The sequence below is a fragment of the Pan paniscus genome, chromosome 14 (genome assembly GCF_029289425.2).
Source record: "Pan paniscus chromosome 14, NHGRI_mPanPan1-v2.0_pri, whole genome shotgun sequence".
Lineage (NCBI taxonomy): Eukaryota > Metazoa > Chordata > Mammalia > Primates > Hominidae > Pan > Pan paniscus.
In genome coordinates this window covers 17947970-17973016 of record NC_073263.2, presented here as the reverse complement: position 1 = coordinate 17973016, position 25047 = coordinate 17947970, and the positions used below count along the sequence as shown (strand labels likewise).

The window sequence follows — 25047 nt, the reverse complement described above, 5'->3', positions numbered from 1 at the left end:
CTGTGTATTCATGTTTTAAAATAATGTTTTCCAGCTTCCAAATATCTGTTATATTTTTTCTGAATTAGAAACATTGTTTGGATTGAGTTAAAAGGATCATTTTTTATATGTTTATTATGTCTTAAAAGTGTTTGCATTGTTACCTAGCTTCTCTTTTCTCTTTCAATGTGAATTTTTACTGGTTTATTATATGTTGTTTATTTTCATTTTATGAAGCCATTATTATTTAGAGGGCAATGATGGAACAGTACCAGCAGAAATTGAAGTACCAGCAGAAGGATAGGAGAAAAAGAGATTTTATATTTTACTGTATTTTTTGTATTTATTTATTTTGAGACGGAGTCTTACTCTGTCACCACGCTGGAGAACAATGGCATGATCTCAGCTCACTGCAATTTCCGACTCCTTGGTTCAAGCGATTCTCCTGCCTCAGTCTCCTGAGTAGCTTGGATTACAGGCACACACCACCACACTCAGGTAATTTTTGTATTTTTAGTAGAGACGGGGTTTCACCATGTTGGCCAGGATGGTCTCGATCTCCTGACCTCACGATCTGCCTACCTCAGCCTCCCAAAGTGCTGGGATTACAGGTGTGAGCCACTGCACCCGGCCTGTTGTATGCTTATTCTATATTATAGATTATATTATTATTATTTTTTTTTTGAGATGGAGTCTTGCTCTGTCACCCAGGCTGTAGTGCAATGGTGCAATCTCGGCTCACTGCAAGCTCCGCCTCTCGGGTTCTCGCCATTCTCCTGTCTCAGCCTCCCAAGTAGCTGGGAATACAGGTGCCCACCACCATGCCCAGCTAATTTTTTGTATTTTTTAGTGGAGATGGGGTTTCACTGTGTTAGCCAGAATGGTCTTGATCTCCTTACCTCATGATCTCCCTGCCTTGGCCTCCCAAAGTGCTGGGATTACAGGCGTAAACCATCACACCCAGCCAATTTTAGATACCTTATATAAGTGGACTTGTACAATATTTTTCCTTTTGTGTCTGGTTTATTTCACTTAGCATAATGTTATCAAGGCTCATTTATAACACTAAAAGAATTTCCTTTAAAAAATATATATATATATTTGTAGAGATGAGGTCTTGCCATGTTGTCCAGCCTGGTCTCAAAATTCTGGGCTCAAGTGACCTGCCCACATTAGCCTCCCAAAGCGCTGGGATTACAGGTGTAAGCCACCAAACCTGGCCAGATTTTTTTTCTTTTTATGGCTGAATAATATTCTGTGTATGTATGTATTACATTTTCTTTATTCATTCACCTACTGATGGGCATTTGGGTTGGTTTTACCTTTTGGCCACTGTGAATAATGCTGCTATTAAACAGGTGTACAAATACCTGTTTGAGTCTCTGCTGTCAGTTTTTTGGGCATATACCCTTAAAGGGTGTTGTTGGATCATATGATAAGTCTATGCTTAGTATTTTGAGGAAATGCCAAACCATTTCCCACAGGGGGCTGACATTCCAAACAGCAATGCATAAAGGTTCCAATTGCTCTATATGCTTACTGACAGTTAATAGTTTCTGTTTATGTATTGTATTTTTATAGTGTTTGAAATTCATCTGAGGGTTTTTACTGATACCAAAATATTAGAAAAGGTTTTCCAAAGAAAATAATATGCTGTATTATAAAGACTTTTACATATTACGTGATGCCCTGTGATCTATTTTGTCAGTAAGAAGAGGAACTTCTCTCCACCCAGCCTCATTCCACTGCACCCACTCTTTTCTGTGTTGGCTTATGGACGGGAGTAAAGGAGCTTGGCACCTCTTTCCTGTGTTGATGTGGTAGCCCATCACTGGGTTGTAAAGCGCCTTGCCTCCTCTTTTATTTGGGAGAAATATACTGGGTGACGTGTATTTATTTTCGGAGTGATACTGATCTAACTTTATAGAAATAATACTAGCTAGAAAGTTAGGGGATGGATTTTCTATCTGATGAGAGTTTTGGGCAAATCGAATACCTAGTTTCTGAGCCTTATTTTTTCTCTGATGCAAGAAAACTGTAAATTAGCCAGTGAAAAACTCTCACAGCTCTGGATATGGGTTTAGGGCACTGGATTTTTACCACTTACGTTCTTTTCTTTTTGTGTGTGTGTGTTTTGTTTGTTTGTTTTTGAGATGGAGTCTCATTCTGTTGCCCAGGCTGGAGTGCAGTGGTGCGATCTCCACTCACTGCAACCTCTGCCTCCTGGGTTCAAGTGATTCTTCTGCCCCAGCCTTCTGAGTAGCTGGGACTACAGGTGTGCACTGCTATGCCCGGCTAATTTTTTTTGTATTTTCAGTAGAGATGGGGTTTCACCATATTGGCCAGGCTGGTCTCAAACTCCTGACCTTGTGATCCACCCACCTCAGCCTCCCAAAATGATAGGATTACAGGTGTGAGCCACCACACCCTGCCCACCACTCACTTTCTTACTACTTCTCTTGCGCAGGGATCATGGCCCAAGTTTTAGTGCCTACCCTGTCCATTGAAGATGAGGACTCCTACGAGAGCAGGATGGTGGTGACGTTCCTTATGTCAGCTCTTGAGTCCACGGTGAGGCCTTCTGTTCTAACATTCAGTAGTTCAGTAGGACTTGGTTGTAGATACGGTTGATTTGTATTTGTAGAACATACAATTTTATGTTTTTAAGTTCTAATGAGTAGTTTTTTTTTTTCTTGAATAGTAGTTATGGTCAAACACTTCCAACCAAATGTGTGTGCAGAGTTTCTACTCCAATTTTCAGACAATCTGGATACCAACTCGGTATCCCACGATTCCATTCTGACACTCCCTGGAGTTAGTGCAGACCACACAGGTCAGGGCTCAGTCCCACAAGACTACCCTCACTTCAAATGCCAATTGCAAGCCCTGGGTTGTTACATGTACTTTTGACCAATCAGTTAGAAACCGGGGTCTCATGGCCCCCTTCTTGGGTTGACTCATTTGCTAAAACACCTTGCAGAACTCAGAAAACAGGTTATTTTCCTTTTTTTCCTGAGATTCAGGGTCTCACTCTGTTGCCAGGCTGGAATGTAGTGGTGTGATCAAAGCTCACTGTAGCCTCAAACTCCTGGCCCTAAGTGATCCTCCCACCTCAGCCTCCCAAATAGCTGAGACTAATATAGGACTGCACCACCATAGCTGGCTATGTTCTTTTATTTTTTGTAGAGATGGGGTCTTGTTATGTTGCCCAGGCTGGTCTCAAATTTCTGACCTCACATGATCCTCCCACCTCAACCTCCACAACATGCTGGGATTGTGGACATGAGCCACTGTGTCTCACCAATTTATTATTACTGGTTCATTGTAAAGGATATATCTCAGAAACAGCCAGTGAAAGAGATGTACATGCTGGGCACAGTGGCTTATGTCTGTAATCTCAGCACTTTGGGAGACTGAGGCGGGAGAATCGCTTAAGTTCAGGAGTTTAAGACCAGCCTGGGCAACATGGTGAAAACCCATCTCTACAGAAAGTTTTTGTAAAAATTAGCCAGGTACAGTGACATGTGCCTATAGTTCTAGCTACTCACTTGCTATTTAGGAACTTAGGAATTTTTCACTGGAATTCATGTAAAGAAAGACCATGGGCATTTGCAATGGATTTAGCATTCATCATTTGACTGCATGACTCATGCCAGAACCATAATTTTACTAATTTTTCAGATACTACTCAGCTGGGAACTGAGCCTAACCAGCAACCCACCCTCAACCATTCAGTGGTCTTTTGTTTTACTCTATTCCTCCTGAAAGTCCATTACTCTCAGAAGGTGATAAAAACTTGCATTTCTTTTTCTTTTTTCTTCCTAGAGACAGGGTCTTGCTGTGTCACCCAGGCTGCAGTGCAGTGGTGCGATCATGGCTCACTGCAGCTGGAAACCCCTGGGCTCAAACAATCCTCCCACCTCAGCCTCCCAAGTAGCTGGGACTACAGACATTTGCCCCTATGCCCAGCTGACTTCTTTGTTTTTTATTGTACAGATGGGATCTTACTATGTTGCCCAGGATGGTGTCAAACTCCTGGCCTCAAGTGTTTTTTCTGCCTCAGCTTCCCAAAGTGCTGGGATTATACGCAGGTGGGAGCCACCTGTGTTCAACCCCTATTTTCTTTCTTTTCTTTTTTTTTCTTTTGGAGACAGAGTCTTGCTCTGTCACCCAGGCTGGAGTGCAGTGGCATGATCTTGGCTCACTGCAAACTCCACCTCCCTGGTTCAAGCAATTCCCCTGTCATAGCATCATGAATAGCTGGCATTACAAGTGCATGCCACCATGCCTGGCTAATTTTTTGTATTTTAATAGAGACAGGGTTTTGCCATGTTGGCCAGTCTGGTCTCGAACTCCTGACCTCAGGTGATCTGCCCGCCTCAGCCTCCCAAAGTGCTGGAATTACAGGCATGAGCCACAGCACCCGGCTCCTTTAATGATTTTATTGAAACATGATTAACATATCATACAATTCATTTGTGAAAGTGTGCAATTCAGGCTGGGCGCAGTGGCTAATTCCTATCATGCTGAGACTTTGGGAGGCTGAGGGAGGTGGATCACTTGAGTTCAGGAGTTTGAGACTAGCCTGGGCAGCAAGGCAAAACAGCATCTCTGTTAAAAATACAAAAATTAGCTGGGCGTGGTGGTTCATGCCTGTAGCCTCAACTACTCGGGGACGTGAGGCTGGAAGATCACTTGAGCCCAGAAGGCATAGGTTGCAGTGAGACCAGGTGGCGCCACTGCACTACAGCGTGGGTGACAGAAGGAGACTTTGTCTCTAAATAACTAAAGAAAAAAAGAAAGTATACAATTCAGTGGTTTTTAGAATATTCAAAGAGCTGTGTATCCATCACCACAGTCACTTTTAGAAGTGATTACTCACTTATGAGTTACCCACTTATGAGTGAGAAACCCTCACTTATTAACTGCTACCTCCTACTTCCTCCATATTCCTGTGTCTTCATAGACGACCACTGATTTATTTTCTGTCATTGTAGTTTTGCCTAATCTGGACCTTTTATGGAAATAGAATTGTACAATATGTGATCTTTTGTAGTTTGCTTTTTTTTCTCTTAGCACAATGTTTTCAAATTTCTTTCATGTTATAGTGTATATCAGTATTTTTTTCTTTTTGTAGCTGAATAATAGCTTATGTTTATCCATTCATCAGTTGATGGACATTTGTGTTGTTTCTGCATATTGGCCATCATGAGTAATGCTGCTATGAACAATCATGTGCAAGTTTTAGTGTGAACATATATTTTTATTTCTCTTGGATTTACACCCAGGAGTGAAATTGTTGCATTATGTGATAACTATACATTCAGCCTTTGAAAAATGGCCATGTTGTTTTTCAAAGTGGTTACACCAGTCAGGCACAGTGGCTCACACCTTTAGTCTCAGGTATTTGAGAGGCTGAGTTTGGAGGATTGCGTTAGCCCAGGAGTTCAGGACCAGCCTGGGCAACATAGGGAGACAATATCTTGATTTTTAAAAAAATCAAATGACAAGAAAAGAAACACCCAAATTGATTACACCATTTTATGTTCCCACCAGTAATGTATGTGGGTTCCAATTCTTCCACGTTGTCACCAACTTTTTTTTTTTTTTTTTGAGACAAAACCTTGCCCTGTCGCCCAGGCTAGAGTGCAGTGGCATGAACATGGCCAGTGCAGCCGTGATCTCCCAGGCACAAGTGATCCTCTCACCTCAGCCTCCCAAGTAGCTGGGACTTACAGGTGAATGCCATCATGTGTGGCTGATTTTTACATTTTTTTGGTAGAGATTGGGTTTTGACATGTAGCCCAGGTCTGTGTCAAACTCCTGAGCTCAAGTGATCTGCCTGCTTCAGCCTCCCGAAGTGCTGGGATTACAGGTGTGTGCCATCAAACCCGACTGGTGTAACCACTTTGGAAAACAGCCACTGAGCATAGCCTTCACCGATATACCAATATTTGTTATTATCTTTTTTTTTTACTTACTATTTTTTATTTTAAAAAACTTAGATTTTTCGTCTGCCTTATTAATTATAATAACAAACAATTTTGTAGTAGAGTCCCCCAAAAAAGTGTTTGTTGTTTAACTGAAATAGTTTTTTTTTTAACCTGGATATATATTTTTTCATTTTCATTTTATTTTTAGTTTTTATTTAAAAATTTTTTTTTAATATTTTTTATTTAATAGGTGTTTTGGAAAAAGGTGGTGTTTGGTTCCATGAATAAGTTCTTTAGTTTTGAGTTCTGAAATTTTGTAGTACCCCTCATTACTCATTAAATATGTATTAACTCATTATAAAATAATTAATAAACCAAAGACTTTAGTAAAATGGAAATTTTATTTTAACTTGCAACCTGAGAAATAACTGTCAAAAAAATTAGAGAAATTACCATATTAAAGTTTGAAAATCTTGAACCTAGCAATGAAAACGCAGGTGCACCTAAGAACCACCAGCCGACTGGTCAGGGTGAACAAAACTAAATAAAAAGCAAAAGAAAACCAAGAAAACCAAATTCAGGATTATTCGGTATTCTGTAATGCTATTTTATCTTGGGAGTCACAGGAAATAGTTCTTCTTCTTCTTCTTCTTCTTCTTCTTCTTCTTCTTATTATTATTATTATTATTATTATTATTATTTTGATATGGAATCTCTGTCACCCAGGCTGGAGTGCAGTGGCACAATCTCAGCTAACTGCAACCTCTGCCTCTCGGGTTCAAGTGATTATCCTGTCTCAGCCTCCAGAGTAGTTGGGATTACAGGCATGCTCCACCATGCCTGGCTAACTTTTGTATTTTTATTAGAGATAGGGTTTCACCATATTGGCCATGCTGGTCTCAAACTCCTGACCTCAAGCAATCCACCTACGTTGGCCTCCCAAAGTGCTGGAATTACAGGCATAGGCCACTGCACTCAGCTGATTTTATGTACATTCCAAGTCAGAATACATTCTATTCTTGAATACTTTGTGAATACCCAAATCATAAGCATTTTGCTGGATGCATTCATAAATATTTTATATAAAAAGAACATTAATTGAAGTTTTACACCATTTTATGATTCATCAAATGCAGCAACTGAATACTGGCATATAGCAACATTACAGAGGTTAGTCTAAGATAAAACTCATAAAAGGGTAAAAGGAAGGAAAGGAGAAAGGATACCAAGCTATATAAAGATTTTAAAAACAGGCCGGGTGCAGTGGCTCATGCCTGTAATTTCAACATCTTGGGAGGCTGAGGTGGGCAGATCACGAGGTCAGGAGATCAAGACTCATCCTGGCTAACATGGTGAAACCCTGTCTCTACTAAAAGTACAAAAATTAGCTGGGCGTGGTGGCACGCACCTGTAATTCCAGCTACTCAGGAGGCTGAGGCAGGAGAATCGCTTGAACCTGAGAGGCAGAGCTTGCAGTGAGCCGAGATCATGCCACTGCACTCCAGCCTGGGTGACAGAGCAAGACACCATTTCAAAAAAAAAATAAATAAATAAATGAAAAATTAATAAAAATATTACCAGGGCCACCCTAATGAAATAACTGGGAAAGTTCTTTTTCTTACTGTGTTTCTTTAGTTTCTTTATTTGTAGGCACAGCTGCATAAAGAAACCAGATGGCCCAACAGCACCAGAGCTTCTCCATCCCTGACCAGATATCAGAAGGAGATAAGATCTCCAACCAGCACAAACTTGAACAGGTGACCCCTAGTTGCTTTTAGATCTTTTTTTTTTTTTTTTTAAGACAGAATCTTACTCTTGCCCAGGCTTAGGTGCAGGGGCACCATCTCGGCTCACTGCAACCTCCAGCTCCCAGGTTCAAGTGATTCTCCTCCTCAGCCTCCCAAAGTAGCTGGGATTACAGGTGTGTACCACCTCGCCCGGCTAATTTTTTTTTTGTATTTTTTATTAGTAGAGACCGGGTTTCACCATGTTGGCTAGGCTGGTCTCGAACTCCTCACCTTAGGTAATCTACCCACCTCAGCCTCCTAAAGATGTATGTTTATGCACTGAACCTATGCACCTAGAGTCCCACCCTGTACAGTTCTTAAAAACCCCTGATAAAATTGAGTATTAATTCTAGTGATATTTTAGTGAATCCTTTTTTTTTACAGAAAATTATTTCATTTGCAATAATGACAGTTCTACTTTTATTTTACAATCTGGACAATTTTTTTCTGTTGTAGAATTTTCCTGGCTAATACTACAATGCTGAATAGAGTGGTTAAAGTGGAAATTCTTGTCTCTCAAACTTTCAGGTAAAGAAGCACAAGTCTGTCGCCATTAAGTATGATGGATGTTAGCTGTAGGTTTTTTATAGATACCTCTTAGTGGGTCTCAAAATCTTTTTCTATTAGTAGTTTGCTGGGGGTTTTGTCAGGAATGATGCTTGCTATTTGTAACTTTCTCTGTACCTATTTAAAGGATCACTTTTTGTTCTTTACTAATATTGGGCATTATCTTGATTGAATTTTAGATACTAAGTCACAACGACACTTACAAAACAATCACATTTGTTCTTGGTGTATATTCATATTTTATGTGCCTGGATTTAGCGTGCTAAAGTTTTCTGAGGCTGTATGTGTCTACATGAATATGGTATATTTGCCCACACACCTTCTGTTTACACTTGTGTCTGGTCTTAGTATTACAGTAATACTGGCCTCTAGAATGAATTGGAAAATGTTCCCTCTTCTTCATTTTTTGGAAGTATTTTCTGCTGAAGAATTAGTATCAATTATTTATTGAATATTGGTAGAATGTTTTATATAGGTTATTTTGCCCTGGACGTTTCTTTGTGAAAATTTTTTAAATGAATGCTTTTGCTTTACTCGAATAACAATCCATAATATATAAATATGCATTTTATATTATACTTTTCAGTTTACATTTATAATTTGTACATCCAAGGTGTTAATTTCTAATTTATAACATTCTATGTGTAGTAGATTTTCTAGGCTGTTAACATGAAACAATCAAATAATAGAGAGTGAGTGAGACTTCAGCCCAATCAATGAATGACCCAAAGTCTGTCTATTGTAGGATGAATCATTTAAATATGATGTTATCCTTAATGTTTACATTTTTGTGTGAGGAAAATAAGGTACTGAATCTAAAGGAAATTAGTAAAACTACCATTTAACTTTGGATTTTCTCAAGAGGGCAGAACAAGTAGACCTTCTAATTTTTGTTACTACTTAACATAAGACAGAAACATAGTTTTTAATTAGAACAAACAATATGCCATTTGAAGAATGGTATGAAGATGATAATTTGATGAATAATTTTAGTAGTACTTGCTTAGTGCATACAATATGTTAGGCAAGATTCTAAGCCGTAACACACACACACACACACACACACACACACACATATATATAGACCTTATGTATAATTGTTTAAGGAACACACGGATTCATGAGCAGTGAAAAACTGACATATTCTCAATCTTAGTAACTTTAAAACTATCATAACAATTTACTGTTTTGATTTACAATAACTATGTACATAAAACTATTAACTTCGTTAGAAAGTTTGACTTGGCATGGAGATAAATGTGTTGCACAGTTGAAAAGTAACCATAGACACATTATTATCAAATACCAAACAAAAACATTTTAAAAAAAGATTAGGACTAAAAGATGCCATAGAATTTGTCACAGCAAAAATACAACAGAGCACACTTTTAGGCACTGTGATATGTTAATAAAAACGATCAATTAATGTGTAAACACAGGCCAGTGTGCTCATCATTACATGAAAAAATTTTAGAACTAGTAAACAAAGTCAGTAAGTTTGCAGGATACTATATCAATGTACAAAAAGTCAATTGCATTTTTATACCCCAACAACAAATATCTGGGAAAAATCAAGAAGACAGTTACATATACTATAACATCTAAAATAACAAAATATTAGGTTGGTAATGGCAAAAATCACAATTACATTTGCACCAATCTAATACTTAGAAATAAATATAATAAAGAAGGAGAAAGATTTGTACAACAAAAACTGTAAAATATTAGTGGAGGCAATTATAGAAAAGACAAATTAAAAATACTTAGTGTTCATGGATTAGAAAAATTAGTATTAAAACATTCATACTGGCCAGGCATGGTGGCTCATGCCTGTAATCCCAGCACTTTGGGAGGCCGAGGCGGGTGGATCATGAGGTCAGGAGATCGAGACCATCCTGGCCAAAATGGTGAAACCCTGTCTCTGCTAAAAGTACAAGAATTAGCTGGGTGTGGTGGCACATGCCTGTAATACCAGCTACTCAGGAGGCTGAGGCATGAGAATCGCTTGAGCCCAGGAGGCGGAGTTTGCAGTGAGCCGAGATTGCGCCACTGCACTCCAGCCAGGTGGTAAAGTGAGACTCCATCTCAAAAAAACAAAACCAGAAAAAAAACATTCATACTACTGAAATTGGTGTATATATTTAAAGCAATTTCTATTGTAATTTCAATAGCATTTTCAACAAAAATTTAAAAAAATCCACAGTTTGTATGGAATTACAAAAGATCTCAAATAAAGCAATTTTGAGCAAGAGGGACAAAGCTAGAAGCAGTATGCTGCCTAATTTCAAGCTATATAGCAAAGCTGTGGTCATCAAAACTGCAAAATATTGGCATAAACACAAACACATAAGCCAATGGAACAAAATAGAGAGCTCAGATATGTATAAAATATATCCGTCTGTGTATGGTCAACAAATTTTCAACAAAGGCATATAAACACATAATGGTGAAAGAATAAACTCTTCAATAAATGGTGATGGGAAAATGGGATATCCATATGCAAAAACAAATTGCACCCAACCTTTACAACGTACATAAAATTAATTTAAAATATATTAAAGACTTAAACATTGGACTTGAAACCATAAATCTTCTAGAAGACAACACTGAGCAAAATTATTTGGCATTGATCCTAGCAATAGTTTTTTTTTGTATTTGACACCAAAAGCACAGGAAAAAAAGTAGGACTACATCAAACTAAAAAGTTTCCACTGCATAGCAAAAGACCGTCAGAGACATTAAAACGCTATCTACAGAATTGGAGAAAAATACCTGTATGCCAAATATCAGATAAAGGATTAATGTTCAAAATCTGCAAGAAACTCATAAAACTTAAGCCCCCAAAATAAAAATAACGAGAAAACGTAACACATTCTTTTAAAAAGCAGCCAAAAAAACTAGTTTTTTTTTAAAGAAGCCATTAGAAATTCTGAGAAAAATGCAAATCAAAACCACAATGAGTTAGCATTCAAACACATATTAAGGTGATATTTATCAAAAATTCAAAAGAAAGCAAGTGTTATCAAGAATATAGAGAAAAGGGACCTTTGTACTCTATCACCGGGAATGTAAATTGGTAAGCCGTTATGGAAGATGGCATGGAGGTTCATCAAATAATTAAAAATAAAACTATCATGTGATTCAGCAATCTCACATCTAAGTAAATATCCAAACAATATAAATTCACTATCTTGAAGAGACATTTTCACTCCTATGTTGATTGAAGCATTATTAACTATAGATAAGGGGCCGGGTGCAGTGGCTCACGCCTGTAATCCCAGCACTTTGGGAGGCCAAGGTGTGTGGATCACGAGGTCAGGAGTTTGAGACCAGCCTGGCCAATATGGTGAAACCCTGTCTCTACTCAAAATACAAAAATTAGCTGGGTGACAGCAGGCACCTGTAGTCCCAGCTACTCGGCAGGCTGAGGCAGGAGAATTCCCTGAACCTGGGAGGTGGAGGTTGCAGTGAGCCTCCAACTTGCCACTGCACTCCAGCCTGGGCAACAGAGTGAAACTCCATAGGCTGGGTAACATAGCAAGACCATGTCCCTACAAATTAGCTAGGCATGGTGGTGTATTGCTGTGGTCCTTGCTACTTTGGAGGCTGAGGTGAGAGAATAATTTATACCCAAAATTTAGAGGTTACAGTGAGCTATAATCATGCAACTGCACTCCAGCCTGTTGTTATATCTAACAACAACAAGAAAAATGAAATGTTACATATACGTATTGTATGTATGTGTGTGTGTGTGTGTGTGTGTGTGTGTGACACAATTCAGGCCTTGAAAAAAATCTTGACATTTGCAACCACATGGATCATCTTGAGGGCGTTATGCTAAGTGAAATAAGCCAGACACAGAAAGATGAACACTGCATTATCTCAATTATATGTGGAATCTAAAAAAGGGCTTGAATTATAGTTACAGAGAGTAGAATGGTAGTGACCAAGGGCTGTGGCTTGGGGGAATGAGATATTGGTCAAATGGTACAAACCTGTTTTATAAGATGAATAAGTACTGGAGACCTAATGTACAGAATGGAGGCTACAGTTAATGTATAGGTAAATTTTATTAATAAAGAAGACCTCAAATATTCTTATTACACCAACAGTAACTATGGGAAGTGATGAGTATGTTATTTAGCTTGATTGTAGTAATTTTATTATATATATTTACATATACATAAACCACATTGTATACCTTAAATATATGCAATTTTTATTTGTCAATTATAGCACATGTGGGAAAATATTGTGTAACCATATAGTATCTAATTACATGTAAATTTCATTTAAAACCCTTTAAAATAAATTCTAAATTAAATGTAAAATCCAAATTGACATATTTCCAGTCAGGGAGGTTCTAACGAACAAGCATAGTATAAAAGCTAAAATTGGATATTTAGCTAAAGTACCTTTCATAAATAAGAGTAAATTAAAATATTTTCAAAAGTAAAAACATTGAGAAATTTGATTACCAAGAGAATATTGTTAAGAGTATACTTCAAGGCAGGTTGCAGTGGCTTACGTCTGTAATCCCAGCACTTTGGGAGGCTGAGGTGGGCGGATCAAGAGGTCAGGAGTTCAAGACCAGCCTGACCAACATGGTGAAATCCCTTCTCTACTAAAAATACAAAACTTTGCTGGGCATGGGGGTGCGTGCCTATAATCCCAGCTGCTCAGGAAGCTGAGGATGAGAATTGCTTGAACCCAGGAGGTGGAGGTTGCAGTAGCTGAGATTTCATCACTGCCCTCCAGCCTCAGCTACAGAGCGAAAAAAAAAAAAAAAAGGAAGAGTATACTTTGAGAGAAACATTTTCTGCTACCAAGATAAAGTGAAAATAAAAATGTGAGAAACTTGATACAGAAATGTCAACCCATGGTAGACACTGGAATTAAAGAAATTACATGGTCCTTAGATGCATCAGTTTTGAAAGCATATAAATATAATAAAAGTATGATTCCATGCATTTTATTAAATAAGATAAAAAGAACTCCAGGGCTACTTGAACAATTTAACTATAGGAGAAGACTATTTTTTAGAAATGTTTTCCATCGCCAACTTGTTAAAGCTTTATAGCACTTTGCATATTTTGGAGAATGTCAACTATATTTTTATCAGAGCTGATTTGTTCCGGTGGAACAACAGTGGCATAGACATCGCCCACAAGATTCTGCACACTCAGGAAGACTGGGTTACACGTCCACAGCAGGGTTGAAGAAGATGAGATGATGAGGTCCACCCAGCACATGACCAGAAAGTAGCTCACTAACAGCGGGATGGTCCGAGCAGCCCTTTTCTCTGGGAAGGCTTGTGGAGAGATGCTGATGCTGTGAAGGTGCTGAGGTTGCCTCTCATGCCTGGACACAAGGATCACCATGTGTGCAATTGAATGCAGTGTAATTCCTATAATGAAGACATCCCTGGATAATGTCAGAGTAAAAAAATACTTTTCTCATGAAGGACTTCATGGGAGAAAGTGAACAGTATTTGCTGCCCTTAGGTAGACTGGTCTGGGTCACATTAGAAGAAGCCACAGTAAAGAATACTATGTTATGACTGAAAGACAAATTGATGGACCAACAAAAAAAGAAAAAAGATGACACGATACTGTTATTTGTGAATTTCTGTTTAAGCCTTGCCAAACAGAAGTTGCTGGGGCTGATGGTGCTGGCCTGGTGTATACTCAGGAGACATGTGTTACAGATACATAGGCCCATCCTCACTCTATTTATGTAGGACAAGGACTTAAATTTGAACTCATTCCCTAAGTGCAGTGATTCAAGCATATCTGGAGGCCAAGCATCCACCACAGTGAGGAACATCACTACATGAATGAAGGCCGAATTACAGCTGATGAGGTCATGGGGCTTCAATTTCTGATCCTGAAGGAATATGAAGATGTTGAAGAAAAGGAAAAAAGTGTTGGCTAAAAGTCCAATGGTAGCTTGGGAAAAAAGGTTTTTTGTTTTTTGTTTTTTGTTTTTGAGACGGAGTCTTGCTCTGTTGCCCAGGCTGGAGTGCAGTGGTGTGATCTCACCTCACTGCAAGCTCTGCCTTCTGGGGTCATGCCATTCTCCTGCCTCAGCGTCCCGAGTAGCTGGGATTACAGGCCCCCACCACCATGCCCGGCTAAGTTTTTGTATTTTCAGTAGAGACGAAGTTTCACCCTGTTAGCCAGGATGGTCTCGATCTCCTGACCTTGTAATCCGCCAGCCTTGGCCTCCCAAAGTGCTGGGATTACAGGCGTGAGCCACTGCACCTGGCTGAAAAAAGGTATTTTTAAGCATAACAGAAGCATTATGCTTAAAGTATGTTCATCTTAATAAAAAAGAAATGTATTTCATGTATCTGGGAAAAAACAACAGATCTCACATTATCAATGTTTGTTCTTTAGTGCTCCAAATAATTACCACGATCATTTTAATTTTACCTTCTCCTTGGTTATCTCTGATTATCTCATGTACATTCTGGATAATCTAGCCTCTTCACTCATTTCCACATCAAATAATATAAAACATCAACACAGCCACAGAGTGTACAATTTCTAAACTTTTATTGTACCATCTGGGTTCCAAACTTTTTAATGTGAAAGCTCATTTTTCTATGTAGCTTCTGCCTAATGGATTGTATGTTCTCAGAACTTCTCAACAAAATATACCTCCCAATAATCCAGCCTTCAAAATGTGCACAACACAATATCACATTTCCTACTGTGTTTCTATGGGTTCCCTACAGGTGATTTGTAGTGTTCTTCAAATATGTTCCTTAGTGGATTTTAGTTTTCTGAATTGAGCTAGAGCAAAAGTATTTTGGAAGTCAGAAAAATGTTACTTCTTTCAGAGTTACATAGGAGAAGTGCTCTGTCCTCCAGAGGACACGTCTGTGACACAGATCATGAGATACAGGGGGAGGATATCCTAGGTTGCTTATTACTTCCACTCCCATCAATTTGTCCTGATGCATTTATAGAGAACAGAAGGATATCTCCATTCCAGCCCCTGAGTTTTGTGTCTTGTAGTGAGTCTGTGCCTCTGTCTTGTCATCTTAAAAAATGCTTCACATTTCCCACCTCCTTAGGTTTAACAGGAAGGCTAGAGGGAATGGGAGTTGCATATGATGTTTTCTCTCACATGAAGGGCTCAAGTGATCTGAAGTTGAATATTTCTCTTCTTCCCCCGCTGAAGACTACAGCAGTCTGGTGATGGGTATTTCCCTTAACTTAGGTCATATAAACTCTGACGAAACCCCAGTAGGTTAGGCTTTGCTCAGATAGTTTTCTGATGGCAGAGCTTGGTAAGAATAGAATGTTCTAGGTGGTTTTTAGAATGGGTACATTTCCTTTCCCTATGCCAGAAACACGAGATTTTTCTACCTCTACTGTAAGAATCTGGTAAGGCTTCTGACAATAAAACTCTCAAAAGTGAGAAGGAGGAACTAAGACTGGCCTCCCCGGAGACTTTAACTCTCATGATTGTCCATGCTCAGGCTTCAGCAATTCCTCAATTACAGCGCAGGTTTCCTACCATAGTACTAATTGCTACTGAAGTTTTTTCTTACCGGTTTCTCTTCTGGTAAGTCGTGATGATCTTTATTCATATACCTTTCCATACAGTTTGGGGGCAGATGTTTAGCTCATGACCTCATTTTTCCGTTTTTAATTCTTTTTTTTTTGAGACAGAGTCTCACTCTGTTGCCCAGATTGGGGTGCAGTGGCGTGATCATGGCTCACTGCAACCTCCGCCTCCTGGAGTCAAGCAATTCTTATGCCTCAGCCTCCTGGGTAGCTGGTATTGCAGGCACCCACCACCATGCTCAGCTAATTTTTGTGTTTTTAGTAGAGACGGGGTTTCACCATGTTGGCAAGGCTGTTCTTGAACTCCTGACCTCAGGTGATCAGCCCACCTCAGCCTCCCAAAGTGCTGGGATTTGTACAGGCGTGAGCACCACACTCAGCCTTTAATTTTGTTTTTAATTGACACAATAATTTTACATATAGATGGGGTACAATGTGAGCTTTAGATACGTGTTTATATATGTAATAATCAAATTAGGGGATTTAGCATATCCAACATCTCATTTATTATTTCTTTGTGGTGAGAACATTCAAAACTGTCTTTTCTAGCCATATGAAATATTCAATACAAAATTGTTCACCATAGTCACCCTACTGTGCACTAGAATATATTCCTCCTATTAACCGTAACTTATTGCCCATTGACCATTTTCTCCTCATTTTGCACTCTCTTGCACACCCTAGCTTCTAGTAACCACCATTCTACTCTCTACTCCTATGAGATCAACTTTATTAGATTCTCTATATTAGTGAGAATGTGCAGTATTTTTTTTTATGCCTGGCTTATTTTACTTAACACGGTGTCCTCCAGGTTCATCCCTCTTGCTGCAAAGAACGGAATTTTATCTTTTTATGGCTGAATACTATTTCATTGTGTGTGTGTGTATATATCTATCTATATATAGATATCTATATATAGATAGATATTATATAGATATAGATATATATAGACATATATATATTTATATATATATAGCAAAGACATGGAATCATCTGATGTCCTTCAATAAACAAATGGATTTTACAAATGTGGTGTGTGTGTGTATATATATATATAATTTCATTGTATATATATACACAATGTAATATAGATATATATTACACAATAATGTAAATACACAATCGTATTACATTGTATATATCTATATCTGTATATCTATAGATATATATGTATCTATCTATATATAGATATATATATCTATGTACCTATGTACCTATATCTATCTATATGTCTATATAGATATCTATATCTACATATCTATATAGATATCTATATCTACATATCTATATAGATATCTATATCTATAGATAGATATAGATAGATATAGATATCTATATCTATAGATAGGTATAGATAGATATAGATATCTATATCTATAGATAGGTATAGATAGATATAGATATCTATATCTATAGATAGGTATAGATAGATATAGATATCTATATCTATAGATAGGTATAGATAGATATAGATATCTATATCTATAGATAGGTATAGATAGATATAGATATCTATATCTATAGATAGGTATAGATAGATATAGATATCTATATCTATAGATAGGTATAGATAGATATAGATATCTATATCTATAGATAGGTATAGATAGATATAGATATCTATATCTATAGATAGGTATAGATAGATATAGATATCTATATCTATAGATAGGTATAGATAGATATAGATATCTATATAGATAGGTATAGATAGATATAGATATCTATATCTATAGATAGGTATAGATAGATATAGATATCTATACAACGAAATACGATTGTGTATTTACATTATTGTGTAATATATATTACATTGTGTATATATATATATATACACAATGAAATTATATATATATACACACACACCACATTTGTAAAATCCATTTATTTATTGAAGGACATCAGATGATTCCATGTCTTTGCTATTTTAAATAGTACTGTGTACTAGTACAATAGTACTGGTACTTAGTATGATTGTAAATAGTATTGTAATAGTACTGTGATGAACATAAGCATGCATGTGTCTTTACAGTTGAATGATTTCTGTTTTGGGGGTATATACCAAATAATGGAATTGGTGGGTCAAATGGTAGTTTGGTTTTAAATTCTTTAAGAATTCTCCAGAGTACTTTCTAAGTGGCTGAAAAATTTACATTCCCTCTAGCAGTGTATAAGCTTTCTCTTCACTACCCACCAGCATCTATTATTCTTTGCCTTTTTTAATATGGCTACTGTGACTGATGTGAGATAGTATCCAGTGGTTTCGATTTGCATTTTTCTAATGATTAGTGATATTGAGCATTTTAATATGCTTGTTGGATGCATGTCTGTCTTCTTTTGAGAAGTGTATGTTTGTGTTCTTTTTTCATTTTTAATAAGGTTTGTTTTTTGTTTGGTGAATTACAATTTTTTTAAATAGATTCTATATATTAAACCTTTGATGAAAAATACAGTTTGCAAATTTTTTTTTCTCATTCTGTTGGTTGTGTGTTTACTCTGTTGATAGTTTCTCTTGCTGTGCTGAAGCTCTTTAGCTTAATCCGGTATCATTTGTCAACTTGTTGTGTTTCAGTTGCTTTTAGAGTCTTGAAGTCTTTGCCAGGGCCAATGTACAGCATGGTATTTCCTAGGTTTTCTTCTAGGGTTCTTACACTTTTAGGTTTTATATTAAGTCTTTAATCCATCTTGAGTTAATTTTTGTATATGGTATAAATGAAGTGGTCCAGCTTCAATCTTCTGCATATGACTAGCCAGTTATCCCAGCACTATTTATTGAATAGGGAGTCTTTTCCTTCCTTCCTTTTTTTTTTTTTTTTGAGATGGATTCGAGTAATTGCCTAGGCTGGAGTGCAGTGCCACGATCTCAGCTCACTGCAACCTCCACCTCCCAGGTTCAAGTGATTCTCCTGCCTCAGCCTCCAGAGTAGCTGAGATTACAAGCGTCCTCCACCACGCCCAGCTAATTTTTGTAATTTTAGTATAGATGGGGTTTTACCATATTGGCCAAGCTGGTCTCAAAACTCCTGACCTCAGGTGATCCACCCGCCTTGGCCTCTGAAAGTGCTGGGATTACAGGCATGAGCCACCGTGCCTGAGGGGGAGTCCTTTCCTTATTGTATGTTAGTCTTGGCTTTGTGAAAAAATTAGATGGTTTTAGATGTGTGGCTTTATTTCTGGGTTCTCTAGCCTGTTCCTTTGGTCTATGTGTCTATTTTTGTACCAGTATCCATGCTCTTTTAGGTATTGTAGTCTTGTAGTGTGGTTTGAAGTTGGGTGGTAGTATGAGTCTAGCTTTGTTCCTTTGCATAGAATAGCTTTGAGTATTCAGGCTCTTTTTTTGTTTCAAATAAGTTTTTTCATTTTTAAAAAATTCTGCAAAAAATGCTGTTGGTAGTTTAATAGGAATAACATTGAATTCAAAAGTAAATTTATTTCAGTAGTATGGCCATTTTAGCAGTATTGATTCTTCCTATCCAAGAGCAAGGAATGTTTTTCTGTTTGTTTTTGTCATCTCTAATTTTTTTTTAACAATGGTTCATAATTCTCATTGTAGAGAACATTTGCCTTCTTGGTTAGCTGTGTTTGCAGGTATTTTATTCTTTTGGTGGCTATTGTGAATAGAATTGTATTTTCAATTGGATGTTATTGGTGTATAGAAATGTTACTGATTTTCATACATTTATTTTGTATGCTGAAACTTTACTGAAGTTTTTTTTCAGATCTAGGAGCCTTTGGGCAGAGACTGTGGGCTTTTCTAAGTATAGAATTATATCATTTGTGAAATGAAATCATTTGACTTCCACTCTTCTATTTGGATGCCTTTTATTTATTTCCACTGCCTGATGGCTTTGGCTGGGACTTCCGGTATTTTATTTAATAGGAATAGTGAGCGTGGGTATCCTTGTTTTGTTCTGCTTCTCAAAAGGAATGTTTCAAGCTTTTGCCCTTTCAGTATGATCTTGACTGTGGGTTTGTTATAGATGGCTGTTATTATCTTGAGGTACGTACCTTTGATGCCTAGTTTTTGAGGGTGTTTAACTATGCATCCCAGGAATAAAGCCTACCTGATCATGGTGGATTAGCTTTTCTGATGTGATGCTGGATTCAGTTTGGTAAATATATTTATATTTATATGTAAATATGTATATTTTTATTTTTATTTATATGTATGTTTACATATATACTTATATAAATATGTATTATATTTATATAAATAAAAATAATATATATTTATATACTTATATATAATATATAAATATATAAATATATATAAATTATATATTATATATAAATATATTATATAAATTATATATTATATATAATTTATATATATAATTTATATATTATATATAATATATATAAATTATTTTATATATATATAAATTATATATATAATATATAAATAAATATATATATATTTTTGAGATGGAGTTTCACTCTTGTTGCCCAGGCTGGAGTGCAGTGGCGTGATCTCAGCTCACTGTAACCTCCACCTCCCATGTTCAAGGGATTCTCCTGTCTCAGCCTCCCAAGTAGCTGGGACTACAGCCCTGTACCACCAAGCCCAGCTAATTTTTTCTATTTTTAGTAGAAACGGAGTTTCACCATGTTAGCTGGGCTGGTCTTGAACTCCTGACCTCAGGTGATCTGCTTGCCTCTGCCTCCCAAAATGCTGGGATTATAAGCGTGAGCCACCATGCCTAGCCCAATGTGCTTTTTTTTTTTTTTCCCCCATATCTGCTAGGTTTTGGTTTCAGAATGATGCTGTCCTCATAGAATGAGTTAGGAAGAAGTCTTTCCTCCTCCTTTTTTTGGAATAGTTTCAGTAAAACTGTTACCCCCTCTTCTTTATATGTGTGGTAGAATTTGGCTGTGAATCCATCTGGTCCAGAGTTTTTTCTGGTAAGCTTTTTATTATTGATTGAATTTTAGAAGTCAGTATTGGTCTGTTCAGGATTTTAATTTCTTCCTGATTCAGTCTTGAGAGTTTATATGTTTCCAGGTATTTATCCATTTCTTCTGTGTTTTCTAGTTTGTGTGCATAAAGGTGTTCATGATAGTCTCTAATGGTTTCATGTATTTCTGTGGCATCAGTGATAATATTTCCTTTGTCACTTTTTATCATGTTTAGGTAGATCATCTTTTTTCTTTAGCTAGCAGTCTATCAATCTTATTTATTCTTTCAGAAATAAGTTTCACTGGATTTTTGTGCAGTGTTTTTTTTTTTTGATCTCTGTTTCATTCAGTTCAGCTTTGATATTTCTTGTCTTCTAGCTTTGGGGTTGATTTGCTGTTACATTTATACTTCCTCTAGATATCGCCTGGCACAGTGGCTCATGCCTGTAATCCCAGCACTTTGAGAGGCCGAGGTGGGTGGATCATCTGAGGTCAGGAGTTTTGAGACCATCCTGACCAATATGGTGAAACCCCGTGTCTACTAAAAAGAAAATAATTAGCTGGGCATGGTGGCACACACCTGTAGTCTCAGCTAGGCTGAGACAGGAGAGTTGCTTGAACCTGGGAGATGGAGGTTGCAATGAGCTGAGATTGCTCCACTGCACTCCAGCCTGTGTGACAGGGCAAGACTCTGTCTCAAAAATAAATAAAATAAAAAGATACAATATTAAGTTCTCAATTTGATGTCTTTCTAACTTTTTAATGTGGGTGTTTAGTGCTACAAACTTTCCCTTTAACACTTCTTTTAAACAGTTTCTCAGTGATATAGGTATGTTGCATCTTTGTTTCTGTTAGTTTCACATAATTTATTGATTCCAGCCTTAATTTTATTCTTTACCCAAAAGTCACCAGCAGCTGCTTATTTAATTTTTTATTAAATTGTATGGTTTTAAGAGATCTTCTTGGTATTGATACCTATTTTTATTGCACTGTGGTCCGATAGATAGTGTGGTTGGTATGATTTTGATTCTTTAGAATATGCTGTGAGTTGCCTTATGGCCAAGTGTGTGGTGGTCAGTTGTAGAGTATGTGTCATGTACAGGTGAGAAGAATATATATTCTGGTTTTGCTGGCTGGAGTGTTCTGTAGATGACTGTTAGGTCCATTTGGTTAAGTGTCAAGTTTAGGTCCTAAATATATTCTGCCTTGGTGATCTGTCTAGTACTTTCAGTGGGGTTTTAAAGTCTCCCAGTATTATCGTGTGGTTATCTAAGTCTCTTCATAAGTCTCTAGGAACTTGATTTATGAATCTAGGTACTCCAGTGTTGGGTGCCTATAATTAACATTTAGGATAGTTAAGTCTTCTTACTGAATTGAACCCATTATCATGAAATGCCCTTCTTTGTCTTTTTTGATCATTGTTAACTTAAAGTCTGTTTTGTCTGATAAAAGAATAGTAACTTCTGCTGTTTTTTGTTTTCTATTTGCTTGGTAGGTCTTTCTCCATCTGTTTTCTTTGAGCCTGTGGATGTCCTTGCATGTGAGATGGGTCTCTTGAAGACAGCATACAGTTGGGTCTTGCTTCTTTATTTAACTTGTCACTCTGCGCCTTTTCAGTGGGGTATTCAGCACATTCTTTTTCGAGGTTAATATTGATATGTGCAGATTTGATCCTGACATTGTGTTGTTAGCTGTTTGTTATGTAAACTTCATTGTGTATTTACATTATAGTATAAATAGCGCATGTACTTCAGTGTGTTTTTTGTGGTGGCCAGTAATAGTCTTTCTTTTCCATGTTTAACATACCCTTAAGAATCTCTTTTAAGGCAGGTTTGGTGGTAATGAATTCTCTTAGGATTTGCTTGTCTGAAAGGATATCTTTTATCTTTTGTTTATGAAGTTTAGTTTGGTGTGATTAGATTCTTGGTTGGAGTTTGTTTTCTTTGAGAATGCTGAATATAGGCCCCCCAATTGCTTTTGTCTTGTACAGTTTCTGCTGGAAGGTCTACAGATAGCCTAATGGAGTTCCCTTTATAAGTGACCTGCACCTTGTCTCCAGCTACCTTTAATATTTTTTCTTTCACACAGACCTTGGAGAATCTGATGACTACATGTCTTGGGGATGGTTATCTCGTGTACTATCTCCCAGGGGTCCCCTGAATTTTCCAAATTTGAATTTCAACCTCTCTAGGAAAGTTAAGAAAATTCTTATGGACAGTATCCTAAAAAGTGTTTTCCAAGTTACTCATTCTGTCTTCCTTTCTCTTAGAGATGCCAATGAGTTGTAGATTTGGCGTCTTCACATAATCCCATATTTCTCAAAGGTTTTGTTCATGAAAAACAATCTTTTTCAGTTATTTTTGTCTGACTGAATTAATTCAAAGAACTAGTCTTTGAGCTCTGAGATTCTTCCCTCAGCTTGGTCTCATCTGGTGTTAATATTTCTGATTGTATTACAAAATTCTTTTTGTGACTTTTTCAGCTTTGTCAGATCAGTTTTGTTCCTTCTTAAGAAGGCTATTTCATCTCTCATCTCTTGAATAGTTTTGCTGAATTTTTTAGATTCCTTGAAATGGGTTTCAGCTTTCTCCTCAATCTTGATGATCTTCATTGGCATCCAGGTTCTGAATTCTCTGTCTGTCATTTCAGTGATTTTATGCTGGTCCTCCACTTGAGTACTAGCCATAGGTCTTGGCTTGGCACTCCCATCCCATAGCCCTGTGCACCATAGCTCTGGGGTGAACTCAGGCTTTTCATTTTCTCCCCAGCTTGGGAGCAGCAGGGTTGGGGACCTTGGCAATGGCAATGGCAGAAAGCCTTTCACTTGTCTCTTGGGGTACCACCTCAGAGACGTGCAGAGCTCTGCCAATCAGAATGATCAGTCAGAAATGGAGCAGCTGCGTTGTGGGCCCAAGCTGGGCCCCCTGCCTAGTGAAGAGCAGGGGATTTGCGGCCAACAGGGAAAAGAGACTGGGCTTCCCTCCATATGGTGCCTGTGGCCTGCTGGAGGTGTGAGCAAAGCACTCAGGCACTTTGTTTCTTCCCCAGCCTGAGGGCAGCAAGGGCAGTATCACTGCAGCAGTAATGGCAAAAGGGCTCTCAGTTGCCTCTGGGAACTCCACCCCAGAGAGACGCAGAGCCACTGCCAATGAGAATGTTCAGCCAAGGGTGAGGTGGCTGAACTGTGGGCTTAAACCTGGGCCTCCCTCTGGTGAAGAGCAGGTTGCCGGAAGCTCACAGAGAAGAGAAACTGGGCTTCTCTCCATCTGGTGGCTGTGGCACGCTGGAGGTGCTGGCAAAGCAGTCAGGGTCTTTATTCTTTCCCCAGGCCAAAGGCAGCAGTGGTGGTACTGCTACAGTGGCAATGGCAGAGAGCCCATGGATTACCTCTGAAAGCTCTATCTCAGAGAGATGCAGAGATGCCACTGACTGAAGCAATCCTTCAGGGTGGGGGTGCAGGATGGCTGTGCTGGGGGCCCAGGTCAGGAGACCCTACCCAGTGAGGCATAGCAGGGAGGGGGATCCACGTGGATACAGTTTGCCCACTTTCTGAAAGGCAGCTGTGGCGTGCTAAGAAGCCTATGATAGTTCTTGGGCTCTTCAGTCCCTCCCTAGCCTAGGAGAGGTAGAGGCAGGGACCATGGCAGTTGCAAAAACAGTACGCCTGACAGTTACCTCTGGGAGGTCAGTCTGCAGAGTTGCAATTAGCCTGAGTGCTCAGGCAGAGGGTAAGTAGCTGCACTGGGACCCAGGCCAGTGGGCACTACCAGGCGAGATGTAATGGAGGTGAGGCCGCTACAGGAGGTAGAGTAGAGACAGGAGGTGAGTCTGTCTCCTCCTCAGCACTGTAGATATGGCCTCTATCCTGGGGGCATGTGAGAGAGTCTGGCCTCTTTTGGTGGCAGAGCTATAGCAGCTGGCACTGTGGTGCTCAGGGGTCCAAGGCCCTTAGGGTTCCATGTGGGCCTGACTGGAGGCTCTGCCCAGACTCCATGCAGCTCTCTGTGTCAGTTGGGGAGCCCTGAGGGGAGGGTGTCGGGGGATTTTCTGTGCCCAGGATTTCAAAAGTCGATGGCAGAAGGGTGAGTCACCAGTGGCTCTTGCTCACTATTTTCCTGCCATGGGGAGCCCCCCTGGGATCCACACCAATTCTGGGTGGGTGGCTTTTCTGTCTCACTCCTCTCTGCTCTCTGTGGTTCACATTTCTTCCTTGATGAATTCCCCATTTTAAAACAACTTTACATACATTTGTGGAGTGTAAGTGCAATTTCGTTACACGCATAGATTGCATAGTGCTATCAAGGTTCA

General features: G+C 38.4%; 1 pseudogene; it reads left to right on the top strand.

Moving 5' to 3' along the window:
* Nucleotides 1–473: 473 nt before the first annotated feature.
* LOC134728423 (general transcription factor II-I-like) overlaps nucleotides 474–25047 on the top strand; it is a 36846-nt pseudogene continuing 12272 nt past the window's right edge.